Source organism: Symphalangus syndactylus, chromosome 8, assembly GCF_028878055.3.
Source record: "Symphalangus syndactylus isolate Jambi chromosome 8, NHGRI_mSymSyn1-v2.1_pri, whole genome shotgun sequence".
Taxonomy (NCBI): Eukaryota; Metazoa; Chordata; class Mammalia; order Primates; family Hylobatidae; genus Symphalangus; species Symphalangus syndactylus.
Window position 1 is genome coordinate 48,732,553 of NC_072430.2, and position 26,567 is coordinate 48,759,119.

At 42.4% G+C, this 26,567-nt stretch overlaps 1 protein-coding gene and 1 long non-coding RNA gene across 24 annotated transcripts in view; one reads left to right on the top strand and one right to left on the bottom strand.

The window, feature by feature from the left end:
* Positions 1 to 26,567, bottom strand: part of RAD51B (RAD51 paralog B) — an 890,780-nt gene that overhangs the window by 370,186 nt on the left and 494,027 nt on the right. The window lies entirely within an intron of this gene.
* The window catches only part of LOC129487752 (uncharacterized), a 52,339-nt gene continuing 27,565 nt past the window's right edge, over positions 1,794 to 26,567 (top strand). Inside the window, exons 1-2 of the long non-coding RNA XR_010122095.1 lie at positions 1,794 to 1,945; positions 8,680 to 8,793. This is a non-coding gene — a long non-coding RNA (uncharacterized lncRNA). The remainder of the gene's footprint in view (positions 1,946 to 8,679; positions 8,794 to 26,567) is intronic.

Sequence of the window (26,567 nt, forward strand, 5' to 3'; positions counted from 1 at the left end):
GGCAGGTTCAATGCCACTAAATACTAGGAAATTAACCTTCAGGGCTTAAGGGGCAAGGCCCAACAGTGCTGGCCATTGTCTCTAGCTACAGCTGCAGCCTGGCTACTCACACTGACCCCAGAGAGGGAGGTCCGCCATGTCATGAACAAGGCCACACGGTAAGTAGACCGTCCATGCAAACAAATAAATGCAAAACTCCCTCTTTCTTAGTAATATCAAAAACAACTGAGTTCTTTCTTTCCTGATGGAAAGTCAATAATATTCCTTACTTTCCAAAATATCCCCAAACAACCCCAGGTTTAAGGTCTTAGCAACTTAAATTTAGAAATAGGTTTACCCTATAAGGCCCTAGGGATTTTAAGCAAATGGTACCATTCTTCTTTTTTTTCTTTTTGTCAGACCTCCTATTCATTTCCTAAGGCTACTCAGGTGCAGTGACTACTCTTTCAAAGGTTAGCAACCAATGTTTCAAGGAATTGTTGGATTTTTAATCTTCTTGAAAGTATTACATTAAGCTCTTGGGCCAGGTTACCGCAGCCTATGGCCAGGTTGAACTGGACAAAAATAGAATTCACTCTAGCTTACAAATCTGGCACAAATTATGTGCTGGTCAAAAACGTTTTTTAATCACAGGAATCACTAGTGAAAATCCACTGGTGCTTTCTGTGGCCCAATGGGTGTGATCACCTGATGAATTCAGAAAGAAGAAACCAAAGAAGAAAACTAATCACATCACCTTGGTGTAAAGCATGCATAACAGACAGAGTGAAATTAATGCCTTCTCTAGGAAGCCTTCCCTCATACAGGCAAAGCAGAGCCTTGTGATTCCCTTAATTTCCTTGTTTCTGACATAAGTATATAGAAATAGCTATACTATGTGATACATGTATCAAACCATTTTGGATTACTCACTGTTCTCAGAACACATCCCAAGTTCTCCTGTCCCTGAGCCTTTGCTCACATCTTTCTTCTGGACTGCTTCCCACTTTTACCCATGCCGGGCAAAAGCCTATCTGAATTTTTTCAAAATTCAACTCAAATGCAATTCTTCCCTTAAATGGTCTCTCTTTCTCTCCCAAATTCCAAGTGTTCTTTGCTTTTTCCACCTTTTCACAGATATCTAACTGGAAGGAGTGATGGACTTGTTTCTCTCATGAATGACAAAGCCCTCAAGGCAGGGACTGGATCCCACAGAGCCTCATCCAAATGGAGCAGAGGGTAGGGACTCAGTGTCAGCAGGACTAGTGAGATTATTGACCATGTCATTGATATCTTAGTAACATCAACTCTAGAAAGTCTTTACTGATGACCTTCCTGACATCACACAGCACTTACCTCTACCACAGAATTTATGACATCATATTGAAATTTCATAGAAACCACTGGACTATTAGGTCTTAAGGGTAGAGACATTGTCTCACTATCCATGTGTCTGCAGTACCTAACACAGTACTTGAAAATGAGAGGGTGGCCGGGCGCGGTGGCTCAAGCCTGTAATCCCAGCACTTTTGGAGGCTGAGGCGGGCGGATCACGAGGTCAGGAGATCGAGACCATCCTGGCTAACACGGTGAAACCCCGTCTCTACTAAAAATACAAAAAATTAGCCAGGCGTGTTGGCGGGTGCCTGTAGTCCCAGCTACTCGGGAGGCTGAGGCAGGAGAATGGCGTGAACCCGGGAGCCGGAGCTTGCAGTGAGCCGAGATCGCGCCACTGCACTCCAGCCTGGGCAACAGAGCGAGACTCTGTCTCAAAAAAAAAAAAAAAAAAAAAGAAAATGAGAGGGCACGTAAATAAACATGTGATGAGATGTTCAAAGTGAACTATAAGCCCTTTAAGGGGAGCTTAGATTCTCATCTTCTGCTCCTTCTCATTATAACCAAGAAACATTAATTTTGATGCTGACATCTGAGGCAGGTTCTGCAGCAGCTTCTCATTTTTTTTCAAGTAGGTCATACCATTTGGTAAGCAAAAATATGGAAAATGTTCTGAAATATAAGTGCCAATCTCAAGGTTTCATGTATTTTGAGAAGCTTGAGACTTAATTGTCTCAAATAGCTTCCTGGGTGGCCCTCTTCCTTAACCCAAGATAGCCTCACAAATTTGTTTCACTTCAGCATGATCTACATTCCAATTATGATCATTATTTGGTGTTTTCAAAATAACTCCAACTGAAATTCTAAGACTGGATTATATGATGACAAGACTTTATAAATTTATTATACTAAAAATCATTGAATTGCATACTTACAATGGGTGAATTTTATAGTATGTAAATTATACCTCAATAAATCTGTAAAGAAAATTAACTCCGACTAGTCATCAACAGAGAATCCTCGTATTTTTCATTTTAACCTCCAAGGTCTACCATAGTGAAAGATAGCATGGCTGTTCCTCATTAGCCAAGAGGTGCGTCCACTCTGGCAGGAGTGTTCAGGCAGGTCACCAAATGTAAACAGCCCTGTAAAGGTCATCACAAAGGCGCTGTTGTTCTGTCTCACAGCCGAGAAGGAAAGGAGAGTCGCCACAGAATATCTACTCTTTCTTGCATCCTAATTAGAAACATGTGGAAGAGGGCCCACCCACAGGTCAAGCCAGCCAGAAAGGCCCCATTTCTTCTACCTAATGTTGCATGTTGGCTAAAGTAAGACCTCTCCCTGGGCCTGCCATGGGAATGGTTTCAAATTATAAAAGTATCTCCAAAGGCCACCATCAAAGCACCAGTAGATTTTCACTAGTGGCTCCCCATGATTTGAAAAACACTTCCTTGACCAGCACATAATTCGTGCCAGGTTGGTAAACTGGAATGAATTCCATTTGTTTGTCCACTTCAACCTGGTCAAGGGCTGTTGTACCCTGGCCCAAATTACACACTCTCAGACTCCCTTGGGTAGGTGAAATGCAGAACTTACAAAGTTTAAAAGCTCTAGGCAGTATCTTGGCGACACAGATCATACAAACGTCTGTATTCTTTCTTGTAACCCATTTAAGTTGAACTTAATATTTTGATTCTTTCCACTTTATAGATGGAGAATATAGCATCAATACCTAAACTGTCTCAATGAGCTATCAAGTAAATGAACAATAGGTTATATAAACTCTATTAATGCCCTAAAGAAAATGCCATATAAGTCTAAGATGATATTTATTACAACACTACGGAAAGAGCAATGCTGTTGTTCTCATTCAGACAAGCCCTAGTTAATATTCACATTTCTTCAAACTCTGGGGGGCAGTGACTTGTTTTAGTAGTAGAAAATTAATATAAAGTCAGTTCAAGTAAAACTAAAGTTTTAGGGACTGGGTGCAGTGGCTCATGCCTGTAATCCCAGCACTTTGGGAGGCCAAGGCGGGCAGATCATGAGGTCAGGAGATGGAGACCATCCTGGCTAACATGGCGAAACCCCGTCTTTACTAAAAATACAAAAAAATTAGCCAGGCATGGTGGCGGGCACCTGTAGTCCCAGCTACTCGGGAGGCTGAGGCAGGAGAATGGTGTGAACCCGGGAGGCAGAGCTTGCAGTGAGCAGAGATCATGCCACTGCACTCCAGCCTGGGCAACAGAGCGAGACTCCATCTCAAAAAAAAAAAAAAAAAAAAAAAAAAAAAAAAAAAGAAAAGAAAAAAACCTAAAGTTTTACTTTGGGCCTAGAGAGCTGCTAATGCTGGCAGACCTTATTATTTACACATACTAAAATGATGTTGTTGTTGTTTTTTTGTTTGGTTTTGTTTTTTTTTTTTGAGACGGAGTCTCGCTCTGTCGCCCAGGCTGGAGTGCAGTGGCGCGATCTCGGCTCACTGCAAGCTCCGCCTCCCGGGTTCATGCCATTCTCCTGCCTCAGCCTCCGGAGTAGCTGGGACTACAGGCGCCCGCCACCGCGCCCGGCTAATTTTTTGTATTTTTTTTTAGTAGAGACGGGGTTTCACCGTGGTCTCAATCTCCTGACCTCGTGATCCACCCACCTCGGCCTCCCAAAGTGCTGGGATTACAGGCATGAGCCACTGCGCCCGGCCGTTGTTGTTGTTTTTAACATAGGGAGCAATACATGCAAAGACTGTTGTGCTGGCCCAATATGGGGCCTTTTGCAAAGATCAGATAGTCCAAGAGGCCTGCTTTGATCTGACCAAAGATGGGTATTTAATCTCCTATGTGGAAGAAAACTATAGTTCTTAGATTAATTACCCAGCTACAGATCTGCTGCCAAACTGCTCCAAGTCTCTCCTCCTAATGTGAAATAAAATGGCCATTTACTTCAAATCACGTGGTAGAGCCAGCTTGTGCCAGAGAATATGCATTCCTTCTTCCCTCATTTAGACACATAAAAGATCAGTGCTTTGGGAGCTCAGTCTGTACTCCGAACTTCACTGTTTCTTCTAAGTTTGCCAGACACAGGATGAGGGACTGACAATAGGTGGTTCTTGGAAAGAAACTTTGAAAACTAAAGGGAGTTAATTTTACATGTGGAGAGTTGATCTTCTTGGTTGAGATACACAATTAAAATGAGACAAAGACTGAAAGGCCTTCTGGTGAACCCACGCAAAGTGTCACTAGCTGCCTTTTCACAGAAAACCAACTGGGTTCTGGCAACTGGATGGTGGTGGCAGTGGGTGGGGAGGGGAAGTCGTAATTAAGAACCCATGGTTCCAGTTAAATTGGTCGCATGCTCTACAGGAGCTCTGTCTGTACTCTGAACCATCATTGCCTGTCATAGGGGCCAGAGGATCAAAGCTTGGACTCAGTGGATGATCCTGAATGAATCTCTGAGCTTCTCTGTGCTGCCTCAACTCTTTTTTTTTTTTTTGAGACGGAGTCTCGCTCTGTCGCCCAGGCTGGAGTGCAGTGGCGCAATCTCGGCTCACTGCAAGCTCCGCCTCCTGGGTTCACGCCATTCTCCTGCCTCAGCCTCTCCGAGTAGCTGGGACTACAGGCACCCGCCACCACGCCCGGCTAATTTTTTTTGTATTTTTTTAGTAGAGACGGGGTTTCACTGTGGTCTCGATCTCCTGACCTCGTGATCCGCCCGCCTCGGCCTCCCAAAGTGCTGGGATTACAAGTGTGAGCCACCGCGCCCAGCCTGCCTCAACTCTTAAAAAATAAATAAATAAGATCCATCCACTTCGGTGTGAAATGAAGTTGCACCATGGTTTTGGCATCATAACCAAGATATGTCTTGTTAATATTACTCTGCTCTGTAGACTCAACTGTGTGGAAGCTTTGGGCTTCCAATGTATGAACAAATGCCAGGGGCTGAATGATCAGCAGCCAAATGTAAAATCAGATTCGCTGAAAAGAGGCAAGCATTTTAAGTCTGCCTTTCAAAGACCTGCAGCCCCACCTGACTACTGAGGTCTAAATGGAAGTGATTAACACTATTTGGTTGCATTTTCTTTGGCTAGCTCATGCCTTGTTGACCACTGAGAGACATTCAGGAAGGAAGAGGGATCAGAATGAGTGCAGGGGTCAGAGGGGTAAGGGGAGGGACAGGAGAAGACTCAGTGGAGTAGGAGTGAACTGGGCAGTGGAAGTGTCCTTTTATCGAATGCTTATTTTCCTCGAGGCAGGGTGACGATAGTGAACTTGCTATCAGCACTCTTGGATCAATCTTTCCAGATGCTTCTCTGAAGAGAGAATGACTCTGATCAAACCCTCCCCAAACCAGAAGTTGAGGAAGTAGGAGGAGGAATTTTAAAAGCGGGTAATGCACATAGAATTCTTAATAGGAAGCTAGATGAACTGCTCTGGCACATAGCAGTATTCTAGCCCCTAAGCTGAAGCTTCCAGGCCTAGAGAGGCTATGGCAATCAGAGGCCACAGGGGTCTTTATGCTCCTTCCTAGATTTCAAGATAGCCAGAGAAAAAGAAGGAAGCTAGGCACTAAGAATCCTGGTACTGAACAATCCTAGCTATTGTCAGCCCATTCCAAATGGCTTCTATTAGAAAAACCATTTATATCACTCAAGACCAATGCCCAACCCCCCATCTCCCTGATTGTCACTCAATCTGTGATGGTTCCAGGGGAACTGCAAGCTAGAGGTGAAGGATTCCTTTGTTTGCATCTCTATGATAGGATGACATGTGGTCCTGAGTGCCAAGGTACTAAGATAAGAGGGGTGTGCAAAATGCCCAGATGGCTGGAGAATGAAAACCCAGAGAAGAGAGCCAAGTTTGCACAGCAGACAAGGGCCACTGTGGCTGGGGCTGGAAGTGGAGTCCTTGTAATCCACAGACAGCAGCGGAACTAAAGGGAAGCCATCCCCCGACTCAGCTGGTGGGAGTTGGGCGGCTTCCCAGCTGGAAGGGGCTCTCAAACACATCCCTGTAAGCTACCCATGAAAGACAGAGATGCCGTTAAAAACAACAAACAAAAGGAGCCGCTAATCAAGAGGAACTTCAGATTTAAGAACGGGATTCAGTCATCCTTCCAGAAAGATGCATGCCTGGGCCACAGCCCAAGAGAATGACATTCAGCTGCTGCACCCCTCTTTGGGGCCCAAGTTAGAAGGCACTGAAAGGAGAAGAGATTCACAAAGGAGGCAGATGGGACGGCCCCCACAGACATGCAGTGCAGTTCCCATAGAGAATATTATAATTCACCAGGTATAAGCAGTTGCAATTGTGATCAGCTGCTTGAAACCGAAATAATGTTTTGCATAAGAAGCAGCAAAAACCTCAAAATTCATATCGTACTCTTTCCCCATAAACTTTGAAAGTTAAAATCATTTGGTGGTTGATGCACAGTGCTGGAAATCAGCAACCAGTCATCTTGGCCACCCCCAGTTCTAACTACTCAAGACAACCCAACCAAGGGCTTTTTCTGTGGTTAGTAAAACGAAGGTATTTTGCATCAATAGCCCAAATGGCCTTAATTCTTTCCCAAGCTTAATACACACAACCAGGCTATTTTGCTAACAATGGCTGCTCTCTATTTCTTTCCTACTATTTTCAATACTAACGAAATTGCTCTTAGCAACATTTGATCTTCCACTAATTCCTCACATAGAAAGGCTATAACAAACATCACCAGGTGAACCAAACAGAACAAGACAATGGAAGAGAGAAACATTTAAAGTTTGATAATTATGCTGGCAAAATCTATAAACTGTGGAAAGAAACTGAGACAAGGCATTTTAGTTTAATTGGGCTTTGAGAACTGTTTGTGTGATTACCAGGGCTGGACTATTTTTTTTTCCTTGAAAGTCCAGCTGCCTTTGTTCAGGGAAAAAAAAGGGAGGTTATACCTGTTGACCCAGCTGCCCTCAGGCAACAACAGGGTCAATATTGGAGGGAATCTGCAGGTCTGTGAAGACTGATCCTTCATCCCGTCCTTGTCTTAATAACTGGATGAGTAAAGCAATAGAATCTTCTCCCTCTGCATTTTAGCCTGCAACATGTTTTAAACTAGAAGACAGCAGAGAAGCAGAATGGTGGATCCGTTCTACATTCTGCTCCGAACATGCATGGATATCACACAACTGAGAGACTCCAGGGAATTGCGATTTTGCTCTTTCCATCTTTTCAGAAGTGTCAGTGCAGGCTGAGTCAATCTTCATAATCAGAAACAGCTTCTCTGTTTATAACTTACCCTTGGATATAACACCTTTCATCAGCACTAAAAAACAAAACAAAACAAAACAAAAACACGTTTCTTCCCCATTGTGCTACTGTCCTATACGGACTTGGGCCTTTGTGGATGAAGAACACTCAGTTATCCCTGAAAATGGACAAAATTATATTTAGTTGATTTGTACAACATGAACTGAAATAACAGTGCTGAGTTTCAATGGGTCTGTTTGCTGAATTAGAATATGATTGGGGCCAATATCCAGTTACCTTCTATTTATTTATTTATTTATTTATTTTTGAGAGGGAGTCTCGCTCTGTAGCCCAGGCTGGAGTGCAGTAGCACGATCTTGGCTCACTGCAACCTCCACCTCCCGGGTCCGGGTTCAAGCAATTCTCCTGCCTCAGCCTCGAGAGTAGCTGGGATTACAGGCACGTGCCACCATGCCCAGCTAATTTTTGTATTTTTAGTAGAGACAGGGTTTCACCATGTTGGCCAGGCTGGTCTTGAACTTCTGACCTAGTGATCCACCCGCCTCGGCCTCCCAAAGTGCTGGGATTACAGGCGTAAGCCACCACACCTGGCCCAGTTACCTTCTCTTTAAATCTTGTCCTCCTCACAAATGACATCAACATCTATGGGTGGAGTCTTCTTAACAGCACTAGTGCTGTTTTAAGTATGATAATAAAAGGAAAAAAGATGATCTTGAGCTGAGATAGCTTAAAGATTGCAATAGGAACAGGATACCCTATGAAAAGAGAATGCAAGCTCTTCAGAAGAGCAAGAATTCAGGATGTCCTAGGTCACTGCTTGTGGCATTGTCATTTATCAGTGGCTGCAGAAACATGGTGGCCAGATTTCCTGAAAATTTTTTAAAAGGCTTTTTTCCTGAATTGTCTCCTGATGTAAACTACTATTTATTTGCAAGAGATGACGGAAAAAAAGCATATACATATATTAAAACTTCAAGCCTTTAAAATAGCCATTGCCTGCTTCCCAAATGGCCTATTTAGTAAGTCTCATTTTCTTGCAATGATTTCCTCTTCAGACAAAGTTGCCTAGGGGTAGTCTATTAAAATTTATTTTATGGGTTTTTCTTTTCTTTCTTTTTTTAACTAGATTACATGTTGGACTGCAATTAACAACGTAGACATGGCACCGACAATCTACTCTGCATCCCTCCACTCACAAAAACGTTCTGGAGAGACTGCACTTCATCCACGCAAAGATAAGGTGTGTAGGGTTGGGAAAATGGGAGATGAGGAGTTAAGAGGTGATGGATGGAAAACCACTATCTAAACAGGTTCAAAGGTAATCTGCTTTTTAATTTTTAATTAATTAATTAATTAATTACTTTTTTGAGATGGAGTCATGCTCTGTGGCCCAGGCTGGAGTGCAGTGGCCTAATCTCTGCTTACTGCAACCTCTGCCTCCCGGGTTCAAGTGATTCTCCTGCCTCAGCCTCCCAAGTAGCTGGGATTACAGGTGTGCACCACCACATCCAGCTAATTTTTGTATTTTTAATAGAGACGGGTTTCACCATGTTGGTCAGGCTGGTCTTGAACTCCTGACCTCAAGTGATCTGCACAGCTCAGCCTCCCAAAGTGCTGGGATTACAGGTGTGAGCCACCACGTCCAGCCATGACCTGCTTTTTAAAAAGACTGCCCCCTTCCCCCTCACACCCTGCATCAAGCACTCATACCTATGATGGTGATCCTGACAACAGCATGGGGTTCTCCACTAATATTGTTGTGATCATATCTACCGTGTGGTTTACAGGCTTCATGGTTTTGTAAAAAACACAAGCACAGAGGAGGAAAAAGTAAAACAGTCGAAAATTCATCAGGTGATAAGAGGAAATCAGGTTTGCATGCCTGAGGGGAAAACAGCCCTCAGAGCTTTGATGTGATCCTTTCCATCCTACAGTGAGCAGGGTATCTGATCTTACTTCTACCCAACACCACCCAAGAGTGAAGCTGCCAGAGTGAAGGGCCTTTTACACAGGAGAGAGGTGGGCACCCTCATAAGGCTCTCCAGTCTTCCCAGGAGCCGTCTATCAGACAACTGATTGATTCAAAACCAATTTATTATTAAGGCCTTGAATTATAGAAGACAGGAATATCAGTGAAAGTATTTCCATGCCTGACAATGGCTCCAAACTAACATAAAAAAAACTGAATCAAATAATACCTATAATCTTCTGTATTCCTCAAATTATGTTTCCCATGATAATTTACATGTACCATCCTAGTATGTCTAAGAATATTCCATATATAAGGCCATCACATTCTACTGAAATTTCCTGAGTGTCACAGCTGAAATAACCACTTCCCCATGATTATTCACTTCCTTTGGCTAGAGGAACCAGCTCTTCCAGGGTCCAATACCAGCGGCTCTGTGGTGATTCCCTCACCATGTCTTTGGCCGACATCCAGCCTCTACCATTAGTTGGGATGTTTTACAGCAAACAACGCTGCATTAAAAGATGCTTATTTAGGGAGATTTAATTAAAGTGATTGGCATTATTATCATTATTGTTATTATTAAAATATTATGGAAGTTCCTAAATGCAGAATGAGAACTCCATGCTCCAGTGATTTTCATCTTCCAAAATAATAAAAGTTAAATCTAGCAGGAACTATTTGGCTTTATGATCTTGGAAGATACAGTGCTGCTTAATGTCTGCTGGATTCTTCCTTTGCCGTTCACCTTTCTCTACCTCTCTGTGATTTTTCTTTCTTCTCTACTTGAAAATAAACATTCTTTACCTTCGGGCCTCTCATTTGCTGATCCTTGAGTTGTGATGGTGATGAGTAATGATGCCTCTGTGGCTCATTTCACTGCCAATACCAGTGCCATTGACTTGGCTTTTACTTTAAAAACTGGGAAGTGGGTAACAGACACCCACACTTCATGAGGCTGCTCTGTCTCAAATGCTTCCCATCAGACAGATAGAAACAGAGCTTCCTTTCTTGGTGGAGAACATGAGCTATCTTTTATGCCTTCTTAGTTAATGAAGGGTCTTAGTGTAAGAATAGCTTTTCCAGTCCATAAGCAAGATAACTCATGAAAAAAATCTGCTAACATTTCTAAGAGATAAATACGAAACACCCATCTTTAAGTGACACAGAAACATCATCAAATAGTGTAGTGTTGCATCAAAGATATGTTCATAGGTCTAACAGTGAAATAACTGGTGTTATGACATGACAGCAAGGATTTTTCCCTCTGTTTTGTAAGAGCCTTCTCTCTCAGTTTTGTCCATGAGCTGAGAGCAAGGGCAGCTTTTCCAATAGAAAGTACATTTGGTTTCAATTCACTTTCATAACAACAGACACTAACTCTTAGGAAGATAGAGAACATTAAGCTCCATTGTTCAGGCTGAGGATGACTGACTTGGGTGGCAGAAAGCTAAACAGTCTCTTTTCTGAAGAAGAAAATGCCTACGGGTGTAGCAAATCTCATTCCCAAACAGCCTTTTTTTTTTTTTTTTTTTTTTTTTTTTAATGACACAGATATAAATGACAGTGAAGGAAAATTAAAGAATCATCTCAAATAATAGAACTGGGAAGGGACCTCAAGAAATCATCATCCGATTCAGCCTCCTTTAAGAAAGTTTTGTTTCTTAAATAATTTTATAAACACCAAGGCATTGTTATTTAACAAGGTCTAAGGGCAGAGAAAAATATTTTATAAATTATTTTAGTAAGCTGCTTGTAGGGCCTTTTATTATCTTAAATAATGACTAAATGAATGAAATTCTTTGAGATTTGGCAGCTTTAAGATCGCAGAGGTTGTTAAGAGGTAGAAATAGGATCCATGTTGTGTTCCTTTGGCAAAAGAAAATACTCACGCCACTGGTTCATGTCCCAAACAACCAGAAACTCACTCTCCATCTTTCTAATTTTTCAGAAATAACCTGTCATGTACATTTCCTTTTCTCTCACTGACAGAAAGGAAGGCATATTGGATAAGCAAATATAATGGAAGAATTCTGACGCACAAAATGTCCTAATAAAGGGTCCTTCAGGGTAAAAAATACTCAAGTTGGGAGTTATGTAATTCTATCCTTGATATTATTTAGAAAACAACAGGGGAAAATAGCATCCACTGTACATTCCTCGAGAACCTCCAGTCAAAGGCTCTAGCATGTTTCCTGGCTTCAGACTGGCTATAAATAAATTTAATAAGGACGAAAAAAAATCACTGCATCATTTACAGTTCTCTCTCAACTCCAGCTGACAAAAATCCAGTCCAGATGTTTGTGTTGCAAGAACAACAGTAAGAGGGTGAGCCTCAATCGTGAATATGAAAGCCCAGAGAGGGTGAGTTTGAAGAGAAAGGGAGAGCTAGGTTGGCAAGGAGGGTGTGAACAAACTTGATTTGATACTAACTTACAGAAACACAGTAATTAATTTATTTTGTGTATAAGAAATCCAGTTTATTAGCCTTTCCTCTGCCTCATCTCCCTTTTCAAAGCCACTGGAGTTTGGCTGGTGAAGCTTGAAATGGTTATTCCATAACCTTTGCTTTTAAATTAAACAAATGACTTCAGCTTTTGGAGCAGTTGTTGACTCAGGGGAAAGCATGCCATTAAAAGTGTGCCAGAGACAGATTTAATTGGTACAAGTCCCAAAAACTGCTTGAAAGAGTACAGGCTTCCCGTATATAGATTTCAGGGAAATTACTCAAAGGCCGCACAGCTTTGTCAGAATTTGAGATGTGAAACAAGGCAGCTGAAAGACTCCATATCAAAAGGGTAAATTCAATTCAGGAGATATTAATCTGATTACCTAAGTAAGGCTGCGAATCGGATATGCTCCATTGTGCGCTCTTGTTCAACCTGGACAGCTGGAGGAGCCAATAGCTTCCTTTTTCTCTGACATATAATTAAGTTTTAAGAGACGATCAGGTTACGGATACAAAGTTTTAAGAAATATTTCATTCAGGAGTGGTATTTACAGTGCTCGCCTGTTGCAAGAGACATTGTTCACTTTATTTCCTTGAGCCACACTGGAGAGTGTGTGGATCAGGGCCTAGGGGCTTGGTGTTTGTGTTTCAGGCTACAATAAACGCCCTCTGTGCACCTGCCTGGAGGAAAAACCAGTCCAGCCGCCTCCCAAGACAAAAGCGCCCTGTATTAAGTGCTGAAAACCCAGACATGAACTGACCCTGTCAAATTCCAGCTAGGAAAAAAAAAATCAATATTTTCATCCAATCCAAGAGGAGCTGTCATGTAGGTTTCTGGATTTCCTTTTTCATCTGTACTAAGTCTGAACAACAATGACCTGTCAATGGAAGTCATCTCCTTTCTCATGAGTCTCCTGGTCTTTCTAGATTCCTTCCCTGATGGCACAACCCATTGCCTGGCATACCATAATCTGCCCTCCAGAGGTCAACGCATTCTCCCACTCTTTCTCTACCAGGTCTTTCCCACTGGAATCTCACTTCGGCCATGCAAGTTCATCTTCTGAAAGAGAACATTACTGGCTGGGCGCGGTGGCTCACGCTTGTAATCCCAGCACTTTGGGAGGCCGAGGGGGGCGGATCACGACGTCAGGAGATCAAGACCACGGTGAAACCCCGTCTCTATTAAAAGATACAAAAAATTAGCCGGGCGTGGTGGCGGGCGCCTGTAGTCCCAGCTACTCGGAGAGGCTGAGACAGGAGAATGGCGTGAACCCAGGAGCGGAGCTTGCAGTGAGTCGAGATTGCGCCACTGCACTCCAGCCTGGGCAACAGAGCGAGACTCCATCTCAAAAAAAAAAAAAAAAAAAAGAAAGAGAACATTACTAACTCATGTGTTTTCAACGAGTTTTCCAACACACACTTGTCACAAACTCTAGGTACATTTAGAATTGCAAGAATGCTTATTAGGCCAGAGGATCAAGGTTATATTTCTTCTATGCTCACTGTGGTTTCCAATGCAAATTGGTCAAAACATATACTGGGTCACACATACCAATTTCAGATGACTTCCTCTGAGAGAACTGTTCAGCTTGGGCTTGTTCTAATTCATGTCTAGAATTAATCATGCTGGTCGCAGCTGACCTGCACATTCTCATGGAGAAAAAAAATGATTTCTTACAAATATGAAACCCAGCTAGGTGAAGTTTCATTTGTGAATTTCACCAGAGGCATGGGCAACTTTAACCTAAGTCATGGGTAAATAAACTGAAAAGGACAAGGTGATTACCTGAACTTGAAAGTGCAAGTTGGTTACAGGACCAGAAAGGACTTGTGAATTGCAATCTCCTACTTCTCTAAGCCAACCCGAAATGGAGGGAGAAATTAATTAAATCATGATTTTGATAATTATTTAAAACTGCCATAGACAGTAAAGCTTTGGCTACAAACATTTGTTAATATATTTGATGATGAATAACTAAACTTTCAAGGTTAACAGTTTTCTCAAGGTTCTTCAATAGCTCCTCCAAACTCTAGCCCAGAGGGGAGGGATGGATGTGGGAACCAAGATGACCAGCACAAGAAAGCCAGTTCCCTAACACTAGGATGTGCTCAATTGTTTGTGTCTGAAGAGAGGAGAGGAACCAAGCAGCATTTTACCTCATTTGGTGCTCATTAAACAGCTGGCCAAGAAAAACAGTCACCCACCACAGGTACTAAGCTACTTCAACCTATACCACGCTACTATGGCCAGCCTGGCAAGTTCTCAGTGGAACAGGGGACTAGTTAATAGCCTGTCACCTTGTGAGTAGGTCTAACTCAATGATGGAGGTGGTCTGCTGGCTGATATCCAGGCACTGCAGACACAGTGAGTCAGGACAGACCAACCAGGGGGCCCATCTTAGTTCTGCCCTGACATCCTAAGGCAGTGGTCCAAGCCTCCATCACAAAGATCATGATGATCTCTCCTTTCTGTGAATGCCTCTGATATTAAAAATCTGCTTCTCTCATCCTGGCAATTCATTAGATGCGTACTACAGTGTAACTTTAACTGTTTCATGTCTATGGGCCTCACGTTCCGGATTTTCCTTCTTTTTGTAACTTTTCTTGTCTTATGCACTGTAGTGCAATACATATAGCCAGTTTAGATGTAAAGTTTAGCTTCATTACAGTATGCAGGAATTCTAGGGTTCCAACCAGATAAAACTGAAAAACACTAGAATTAGTCTTTATGTTTGAGAGGGGAGAGGCCAAGCCTGATACTGTTCTTATGGCCTCCTGAAAATTCAGCAAGTATTTCATATTATAGATGCTTCATACTTAATGTGTAAATGAATGAACAATTGAATGAATGGACCCAGTGCTCAAATTTTGGTTTCAGTCTCACTGTACTTGGGACAGTAAAGAGCTCTGCAGTAAAAACAAGGAAGGGAGAAATTTGAACTATACCAAGTGGTGGGAATACATCACAATGACTCAATGGGATGCAGTGAAAAAATACTATAACCTACTTCATATTTTAAAAATTCTATTTCTGGTGTGTTTTATATAACTATATATAGTAGCACTATAGTTTTCGGCAGCAGTTTTCCATATTTTGGGGCAATGTGCTAAAAAATGATGGGTTATAGATTCAAAAGATTGCTGCTCTAGATATCCAATATAATAACGGTGACAAAAGAAATGTGACAAAATGCTCATAGATGGGTTGGTCCAGCCTTCTTTAAGTGGTGAACAGAGAAGCCTGTCTGAGGCTTGAAAAAGAACATACCAATTTGCTCATTGAAGACAGAATGTGACAGAAGAAGCAAACTGAAAGGCCTGCCAGCTTCACCTAATGCAAGCTCCTATGTATATAGCTGAGGGAACTGAGGTCCAGAGAAGTTAAGTGCCTTGCTCAAAATCGTACAGATGGTTTGTGGCAAAGCTGGTCCTTGAATACAAGTCTCCCAATTCCAAATGCAGTGCTTCAGCTTCTGTTAAAACACACTGCTTTTCTACTGACTATCAGCATAGAGATTTCAGGGCACATATAAAGAAACAGCTACAATTATAGTGATGCATGGAAACCTCTCAACTCTAACAATGACAGAAATATGTGATCATAAGCTCTAGCTGAGGTAGTTGTATGATCATCTTGAAGAGCTGAGTATGGTATACTGGTCAAGAGCACAGACTCTAGAGCAAGACTCTAGGTTTGAATGCCAACTAATTACTAGTTATGTGATCATCAGCAAGTTATGGAAATACTTAGTACTTCAGTTTCTTTGTTTCTAAATTGAGGGTGATAATTGAACCCCACTAAGTTGTTGCATTTTTATGTGCTTAGTATAGTGCCTGACACATAGTAGGCACTCAATATTATTGCAATCATTAGCAAAAGGAACATAAAACTTGTATTAATTTCCATAGTGCCTTTTTTTTTTGAGACAGAGTCTTGCTCTCTCACCCAGGCTGGAGTGCAGTGGCGCCATCTCGGCTCACTGCAACCTCCGCCTCACAGGCTCAAGTGATTTTGGTGCCTCAGCCTCCTGGGTAGCTGGGATTACAGGCATGCACCATCACACTCAGCTAATTTTTGTATTTTTCGTAGAGATGGTGTTTCGCCATGTTGGCCAGGCTGGTCTTGAACTCCTGGCCTCAAGTGATCTGCCCACCTCAGCCTCCCAAAGTGCTGGGATTATAGGCATGAGCCACCACACACAGCCCTCATAGTTCCATTTAGTACTTTAAGTCATTTGCCATTTTCTGTCACATTGTAGCAGAGTTATAGATAGCCTGACACCATTTCTAACCATTAGGTGCCTCGATAAATGGAGGGCTCACCTGATGTTATTCAGAAGACTGGTATACCAAAGAAATCTCTCCTGGGTTGGTAAGGTGGGAAGCTAGAACCAGACCTGGCCACCCAACATCTCAGAAAGGTTAAAACTTATTATAAAGTTCTCATTGCTTTAAGAAGTTCAGGGCTAACCCCACCCCAAAGTGACTTGCCTCAAAGAGATCAAAATCCAAGTTCTACAGTTTCATCTCCATCCCCCAACCTGTAAATGGCTGCCTGAGAAAATGCTTCCAGCTACAAAATGATTCTGTCATTTCCCTATTTCTTTTTCTTTCTCTTTTTTTTTAAAATTATACTTTATATTCCGGGATACATGTGCAGAACGTGCAGGTTTGTTGCGTGGGTATACATGTGCCATGGTGGTTTGCTGCACCCATCAACCTGTCATCTACATTAGGTATTTCTCCTAATGCTATCCCTCCCCTAGCCCCCTACCTGGTGTGTGATGATCCCCTCCCCATGTCCATGTGTTCTCATTTTTCAGCTCCCACTTATGAGTGAGAACATGCGGTGTTTGGTTTTCTGTTCTTGGGTTAGTTTGCCGAGAATGATGGTTTCCAGCTTCATCCATGTCCCTGCAAAGGACATGAGCTCATCCTTTTTTATGGCTGCATGGTATTCCATGGTGTATATGTGCCACATTTTCTTTATACTTCCCTATTTCAATGGCTCCCTATTACCCTCAGGAAAAAATTCAAACTGATTAGCATGAGGAATAAGACCTTTCTGCTGGGAGCAAGCCCCCCAAAATCTGGCCATAAACTGGCCCCAAAACTGGCCATAAACAAAATTTCTGCAGCACTGTGACATGTTCATGATGGCCATAATGCCCACGCTGGAAGGTTGTGGGTTTACGGGAATGAGGGCAAGGAAAACCTGTCCCGCCCAGGGCGGAAAACTGCTTAAAGGCATTCTTAAGCCACAAACAATAGCATGAGCCATCTGTGCCTTAAGGACATGCTCCTGCTGCAGTTAACTAGCCCAACATATTCCTTTAATGTGGCCCATCCCTTTGTTGCCCATAAGGGATACTTTTAGTTAATTTAATATCTATAGAAACAATGCTAATGACTGGCTTGCTGTTAATAAATATGTGGGTAAATCTCTGTTCGGGGCTCTCAGCTATGAAGGCTATGAGACCCCTGATTTCCCACTTCACACCTTTATATTTCTGTGTGTGTGTCTTTAATTCCTCTAGCACCGCTGGATTAGGGTCTCCCCAACCAAGCTGGTCTCGGCAATCCGGCCCCTGCCTGGCTCTACACCCTGCCTCGATTCCATGATGGGGGCTTTTCCCTCTGCCAGGTGCCCTTTCCCCTTCTCTCTCTCAAGAACTGCTGTTAATTCTTCACATGCCTCCTTGTTATAAAGTTCCTAGAGAGCCTCCATCCCCAAGCCAGGACTCCTATCTGTTCCCCCAGAAACATCCCAAACCTAGTGCCATCATGATACCAAGTGTAACCTGCTTACTCGTCCATCATAGCCACACCCCTTCCCCTCCCCTGACTGTGAGCTTCCCAAAGAGCAGGGACTGTAGCTTTTGTCTCTGTGTCCCAAGCACCTGCCTAACACATGACCTAGCAGACAGTAGGTGGCTAATAAATATCATTATAGTGTATCACACTAAGCTACGCAGTCACCACTCTTGTGTGAAGGTGGGAGATTTCTCCTTCAAAAGCTGAGCTGTTCCACTTCTGTTCTTTCCTTTCTTACATGGTTCCCTGAATTGCCTATTGCCATTTATCATATAGTATTTATTATCATCAATTATTTATTAACTATTATTGTCAAGCACTTTTCTAAGATGTGGGGATCCAGCACTGAACAAAAGTGACAAAAATTCCTGCCCACAAGAACTTACATTTCGGCCAGGCACAGTGGCTCACTCCTGTAATCCCAGCAATTTGGGAGGCCGAGGCAGGTGGATCACTTGAGGTCAGGAGTTTGAGAGTAGCCTGGCTGACATGGCAAAACCCCATCTCTACTAAAAATACAAAAAAATTAGCCAGGTGTGGTGGTGCGTGCCTGTAATCCCAGCTACTCAGGAGGCTGAGGCATGAGAATTGCTTGAATGTGGAAGGCAGAGGTTGCAGTGAGTGGAGATCATGCCACTGCACTCGAGCCTGGGTGATAGAGTAAAACTGTGTCTCAAAAAAAAAAAAAAAAAAAAAAAAAAAAAAAAAAAAAAAACAAAAACACCTCACATTCTAATGACCCTAAGACAGGCCTTTCTGCTGGTTTACCTTAGTTTTGTACTATCCAGTCAAAGGGCAAGCTATTTCCCTCAGTTCTAGTTTGGTCCCTGAAGGAGCAAGAAACTTCTTCCCGGCTGGCCTTGGATCCACCCCTTGGTCTCTGGCAGCCACTTATTGACTGTTGTTTGTTTTCTGGGGTCTACATTTAAAGATTTCAATTGCTTATTCTATCTCTGGCCTAGAGTCCTACTCAGAAGGAATTTATTTTGAGGCTTTTCTAGCTTCATTTACCTAAACATCATATTTTAAAACAAAAAAAATTTGTCTCCTTAAACCTGTTCACTGGATTTCTTTCATCCTCTATAGCTGGAGATGACAGTGCCAGGAAATGTGATTAACCTTAGCTGCTTTAATGAGCCTATTAGATGGAAATATGGTTAAAAAAATCAACATCATAACCTAAAAAGACCTTCTATTAAAGACGGGAACCTCCACCTTGAACACACACACACACACTGCACATATACATATATACATTTGCATTTAACCCACAAAACTCAGACACTCCCCTGAGGGTAGAGAGTAATTTTGCTCTTGTATACTGTAAATCATGGAAAGGATGTAACTAACAGACACAGAGTTCTCCACTGCACATATTTTAGTTATCCAGCTGCCCTCTGGTCTTCTCTGGCTTCCCTTGCTCAAGCAGTGGATAGATGATGGCTGACCATGGGGACAGCCTATGCTAACGTGCCTCTGTTATATGTCCCCGAATATGAGGTAACTTATACATGGTTAAATTTAGGCCTCATATCTCACCAGATAATAATAATTTAGAGTAGACAGTGGATTCTGGATAAACAGAAGAGACATCTCTCCCCTCCTGAAGACAAATTCAAGGGCTGATTATTGGTATAAAGAAAATTAGATCAAGGAGGAGCCAGGTTACCTGGGGCTAAAAGAAAATATTTTTACATTTTATTTTTAAAACAGTATACTGGTTTGATGGCATGGACTAGTGATAGGTAACTTCTACCAAAATTTTTATCTGAAAGGAGAGGGCTGGGTGTGGTGGCTCACACCTGTAATCCCAGCACATTGGAAGGTAGAGGCAGGAGGATTGCTTGAAGCCAGGAGTTTGAGACCAGCCTGGGCAGGATAGCAAGACCCTGTCTCTACAAAATAAAACTGAAAAAATTAGCCAGGCATGGTGGTGCATGCCTGTAGTCCCAGCTACTTGGAAGGCTGAGGTGGGAGGATCACTGGGGCCTGGGAGGCCAAGGCTACAGTGAGGGCAATGGAGTGAGACCCTGTCTCTAAATAAATAAATAAAAAATAAATGGAAGAAGGAGAAGATGCTGAGAATGAAAATGACTAAAGGGGTCAACAGAGCTACACAGTCCTACTTAACAAACTTATAATATCTGCTCAGCTGGACAAAGTCCTTCTATTAGATGTTATGTTTGGGTATTTACCTCCCTTCAAAAGGAATCTGTCCTTCATATATAGCCCCTTATAAGGAAAAAATGACCCCCATCAATGGATCCTGCTGAAAGGATAGGTGTACTGGCCATCTTCTTTACCATTACAGCTGAATGGATGAAAGGACAACCCATGAACACAATTACCAGGTGTGAAAGATAAAATGGGTCAATTAGATCATAAAGTCAAGTGTCAGTGTCATGGAAAGGCAAGACAGAGATGAGACAAATGAAGAGAATAACTTAAGTTTCAACCTTCCCAATACCCACCCATGTGATCTGGCTGTATTTTAGTTCCTATTTATACATAGTCATGATAATCTCAATTGTGTCCTTACAAAAGAGCTTAGTGGATAAGAATGTACCTCTGGAGCCAGTCTCCCTAGGTGGAAATCCTGACTCTGCCACTAATTGTGTTGCCTTCTAAGCCCCAGTTCCTTCATCTACAAAATGGGATAATTAATACAGTTGTCCCATGGTATCTGCAGGGGATTAATTCCACGGCCCCCTGCAGACACCAAAATCCATGGATGCTCAAGTCCTTTATATAAAATGGCATTGTATTTGCATATAACCTACACACATCCTCCTGGATACTTTCAATCTCTAGATTATTTATAATACCTAATACAGTGTAAATGCTATGTAGATAGTTGTTATACTGTAGTTTAGGGAATAATGACAAGGAAAAAGGTCTGTATGTGTTCAGCACAGACATAATCATCCATTTTTCCCCTACTATTTTTTGATTCATGGTTGGTTGAATCTATGGATGCAGAACTCATGGATAAGGACGGCCAACTGCACTATCCTCAGAGGGTGGTTGTGAGGACTGAATGAGATAATAAACATACGATGCCAGGCATACAGTATATGGTCCATAATGTGTGTATTAATGTGCCCCCCAGGTGATTCTGATGTGTGCTAAAATTTGAGAAAATGGAATAAAGGTTTTGGTGAAGAAACACAACCACTCCATATCTTTGACTGAAGAACAGCCCTCCTCTATCTGGGGAAGATCATCCATCTTCTTTAATTAAACATGCAGCTTTGGAAGGGATAGATATCAGAAACTAGGTCGGACCTCAACTGGACCCTCCTTGGGCTAGACCGCCTTGCTAGACCTTGTTACGATCCTTCTCCAAATCCTAGTAAACATCGCAAATGCATTCTGAAGATACTTCATGCCACATTACAACACAAACTAATCATTGGGCACCACCCCTAAAATCCAGCCATTCTTTTCTTCTTTATGATCTCTGACCTAGAGGCCTCTTGCCCTTGGTATAGCATTCTCTGCAGTGATGGAAAACAAGGATCTCTTCTCAGAGAGTCCTTCTAACTTGAAGGCCTCTGGGATCACACCACCTCTTGGCATCCCATTCTCTCGGCTTTTGGCCCTGTCGTCACCTCTCTAGCTGAGGCAACTGACAAAGATGCCTTGGTGTTTTTGTCCCTCCAGCCTTCTTGACATTGAGACCTTAACAGAAACAGTGCAGATTTGAGAAATTGGACAGTAAATCCTAGATGGTAAAAAGATTTGAGGGTGAGGGGAAACTACTTTCAAAGCTAGCCCAACTCTCACACAAACTACCTCAAGGACTGCTCCCCAAAGAAACCTCTCTGGCTCTCATCTAACTTGATTGTAATGTATCTTGTGCTTCAAATGTGCCTCCTTTTGACAAACTAGCACCAGCAAAAGAGAGCTCCTGACCAAGAAGCACTTCCTGGTGGTTGACTTTACTGTTCCCTTTCTCCTTTTGTTCTCCCAGCTGAGGTTACATTGCCCCCTGGCCTCCAGGCTGAAAATCCTCAACACATTCCTCTCCCTTTTGGGATTTACAGCTTTTCTGACATTTGTAGGCTGTGCCCATCTCCTCTCAACTCTAGCCTCCCCTACCTCACATAACATTTAAGCTTTCTTTAGCCGAATACCACACATTTTTTGGTGCTTTTAATCTTTTTCTATAAATCAGGCATTTCATGGCATCTGAACAGCTGCTGGAAGACATATGCCCAGTCAAGTGCTATGGACTCCTGAATACCAGGGAAGTAGAGCACTGGCTGGCATGTGCCCTTGTGAATAGAACCATGTAAAATCGTGTGTGTTGATATAGTCTGCGGCTTTGGAAACAAAAACTGAAAGGTCACTAGGACACTTAAACATTTTTATCCAAAACTCACTCCTAAGAGGCAGCAGTAACCAAATTTAAAACTTCACGGGAGGGGCTCTGACTTCTGTTCCCAGCACACCACCTCTCACTGTGTGGCCTTTCAGCAATTCTCTTCTCTCCTTCATGCTTCAGTTGCTTGAGGTAGATTAAGAAATTCATCATTTTAAGACAATTAAAAATACTATGGAAACGCTAATGTTAATAATGTTGATCATAGTTGTTAATATTAACTTTGTAGTCACATGGTGACACCTTAGGCTTTCAAAGTACTAATTACAGCCAACTTGCACCATACCCCCAAGGAGTGGATTTTTAAAACTGCTCCACTCATATCCATTGGTACATGGCCCTACACAAACCAATGAACATTTAGTTTGAGATTGGGCTGCAAAGGGCCTTGGAGCTAAAGCATGTAGAGATTTCTGCTAACTTGACCAACCCACCCCAAAGTCTGTGGTTAATGGATTACAAATTTGGGTAATGCAGGACAATAAATCACAACTATAATAATAAAGCTGAAAATACACACAATTTAAGTAGAAACACCAGTGTTTTTTATCGGAAATGAAAGAAACCATTGATCATAGCAACTGTCTGAGATTAGCAGGGAGCCACATTTTCAAACATCCTGCAGTAAATCCAGAGCAGATCCAGCTGGAAAGCAAGAGTGGAAATAAGACTTGAAAATTCATACCACGCTTTGAAGTTTGCTTCTTTCACAACCATGAGTCTCTGATTTGTCCCAACCATTCTGAGCTGTCTTGCTTGTTGAACTTATTTTAAAAGAGAACACAAGCCACAAACTTGCATATAATCTTTCAAATGGACTCCAGCTTTTTGCAGGGATGGTTTGGTAGGGAATATGAATCCCCAAATACTTTCTCTTGCACATGAAATCAGCCATCAATTCCCCCGACTCCAACCAGAATAGAAAGCCTTCCAGCAATACAACTAGAAACCACTCTTGGTTCTAGGAAGTGCTGCTATTTCTCTTGTGTTCTTTCCTTGACCTATCCACACATTTTACATTTTTAGTTTTCATGTGCTATGATCTATTGAAAACAAGCAATGCAGAAAACAGGATGCTGGGAATACCAAGATGGCAGCCTAATAATGTCTTCTTTTCCATAAAGCCATGTGGAACTCCTGAAGTGGGCCATGTCACCATAATGAAGTAACTGCTACTCTGTTAAATCGTCAGAAGAAAGCAAGCCCATGGTCTATAGCTTCAATCTTGCACAGGACTCACTGTTACCATCTGTCAAATCTCACCTACCAACTGTGTTACAGTAGGTGGGCACTCAGCCGGTTCTGCTCAAATCCCAGGTGACTTTGGAATAGGATATGGCATCTTAGGCCATTTGGACTGTTAGATCCCTTCTCTATTAATCACTCTGGGGGAAAGAGATGTTACCTATGACTGAGGTCCAGCAATTCTTAGCATCTCCAATGACCATAAGGAAGAATTGGCAAGGGCTAAGAAACGTGTCCTTGGCCACATAACAGTCACAATAACTGAGCATGGAATTCTATAATAACCTATAGGGGCCGGGCGCGGTGGCTCACGCTTATAATCCCAGCACTTTGGGAGGCCGAGGCGGGTGGATCACGAGGTCAGGAGATCAAGACCACGGTGAAACCCCGTCTCTACTAAAAATACAAAAAAATTAGCCGGGCGTGGTGGCGGGCGCCTGTAGTCCCAGCTACTCGGAGAGGCTGAGTGAGGCAGGAGAATGGCGTGAACCCGGGAGGCGGAGCTTGTAGTGAGCCGAGATTGCGCCACTACACTCCAGCCTGGGCGACAGAGCAAGACTCCGTCTCAGAAAAAAATAAATAAATAAATAACCTATAGGTCTGAACTTCTGTCAACAAAATGAAATCTGAAGAAGAAAATACTGTGACTCAAAGTACCTAGTCTAGAACAATGTAGAATATACCAAATGTACCAAATATACCAAAAACTCCTTATTTCTGTCCCTATCTCTTCTGTTGAATGACAGAGTGGATACTGGAAGATTGCTACAGTCTTTTCCAGCTCTAACAGTTAAGATCATAAGGAGGGTCTGAAGATCAGAAACATTCACCCAATGATAGGGTTTAATTCTGATTTACAGAGTGGGAAGAATGACTGTGTTGTTGATGTTGCCCTAAACACAATAAAAAGGACCTTCAGAAATCTTAGCATTGGTACTCTGGCATACCTGCAACAGTCTCCCCTTCCTGTATTACTGTCTCTTTCTCATTCTGTGTACACTTCAGGTCTTGTCTCTTGCTCTCTCTGCCTGTCTCCACACAAAGGTATACAAAATCAGAAGTGTGTGCAAACCAGTGAGTATAAGAAACACACTGGGATTTGGGGGCGGGGGGCAAGGTCTATCCTGTCCTGTAATAGATTTCAGCTGCAGTGCACAGTACACTGCTTAAACAGTGCTCCCTTGAAAACAGTTGTGAGGTGAGAACAAGCAGCCAAGAGCAGCCAGCGATAAAATGATCTGAGTGGACCTAAGAGGAGTAGTACCCAGCAGGGGCTGATTCAGGGAAATGAAGTCCCTTCTGCTCTGATGCAGAGGAGGGAATACAAGTGACCTGGACCAACCGAGAGATCTCTTCCACCCCAACAGATCCTGTACTATTAATATCTGCCAGCTGCAGGCCCAGAGCATCCCCCTGCTGAGATCAAAAGAGCTCCTATCTTAGCTGGAACAAGGTCATCTGCACAGGGCTGTAAAAAGCGAGCCCTGGCTGGCTGCAGGGACGTCTATGAGGGAGGAGAAGTCAGGAGATGGGAGGTGCTCTCTCACGCTCCTTTAATCTCGGCTGACCAGCTGTTGCCCTCCCAGTGTTTGTAAAGTTGAGAGTTCTTTGTTTTTGTGTTGCTGGGTCTCCCCGCCCCCCCACCCTTATTAAATCTGTGGCTGAGTTGTTGGCTTGGATTAAGTAGACTCATGTTCACTGCTTGACTTCATGGTATAATTCCCTTCATTGAGGTTTCATTCCACTGTTGAGTTATCCAGCTCCCAGGTGGGAGAGCCAAAGAAGGGAGAAGTACATCCCAAGGGCCAAGGACTTTCCCGGCATTGCTCCTGCCCCTGAGCTTTGTGCCTTGAGAAGGAATGAGAGGGCAAACTGAATTTTCTCTATTTACTTAAAATATCTCCTCATATTTGCAGTGTGCTTGTCAATTTGCAGCCTGTCTTTCACAAACTATCCCATTCACAAACTATTGGGAGAATGGAACTTTCAGAACTTATGCAAATTGACCAGTCACCCCATCCCTGTGTGTTTCTTATTCTCACTGGTTTGCACACACTTCTGATTTTGTACACCCTTGTGTGGAGAGAGGCAGAGAGAGCAAGAGACTGACAGACAAGACCACAAGTGTACCCAGAGTGACAAAGAGAAAACATACAGGGAGGAAGGGCTCCTGCAGGTATGCCGAAGTATCAGTGCTAAGATTTATTAAAGACCCTTTTTATTGTGTTTAATCTAGGGCAACATCAGCAACACGGCCATTCTTCCTACTCTGTAAGTCAGAATTAAAACCCCATCAGCGGGTGAATGCTCCTGACCTTCAGACCTACCTCATGATCTTATATGCTAGAGCTGGAAAACACTTTAGCAATCTTCTATGCTTCCAACCTGTCATGTAACAGAAGAAACTGAGACCCAAAGTCATCAAAAGGGCCTGCCTAACACCACAGTTAACAACACAATGGCAAAGTTGATACAATGAATGCTTGAAGCAAAACAGAGCAATTTATACATGTGTGTGCATGTGTGTGTGTGTGTGTAAATCATAGGAACTTAACATCTGTTGTAATATATTTGAATGGCTATAAATGTTCTAAGACATTGTTCATTTTAATCCACTAATAAAAACCTTCATTATAGACTTTAGGAATATATTTATATAGCCTCTTTATCTGCTCAGCTATACAAAAAAAAAAATCCAGAAAAATCAATTATTTCCATTATTTCTTGGATTTCTGGGAGGATAAGCTGGTAACTCTTCCTTTGCTATGAACACAAGTCAGGGGTTTCTTGTGGCAGTTATACTGCAGCCCTGAAGCAATTTCTTTTCTATGTGTTTTGCTTTTCTTCTTTGCTTAAGATAAACCAGGAAGGCAACACAAATAAAAGTACTTACTGATTTTCAAATAAGGAAGCAGTTTACTCTATTCTGGTCTCCTCAGAGCTGAATAAGTGTGTGTGTGTATATGTGTGTATGTGTGTGTGTAATAATTATAATAATTTTTTAACAATGTTCATAGGTGCTTTATACGATTCTCATGGTCACTGTTCTTCTGAAGTATTTACTGTGATATTCATTCAGCATTTATTTACTGCCTAGTATGTGTCTAGAACTTTGCTAGTCACTAGATAACAACATGGATACAAAAAAGAATA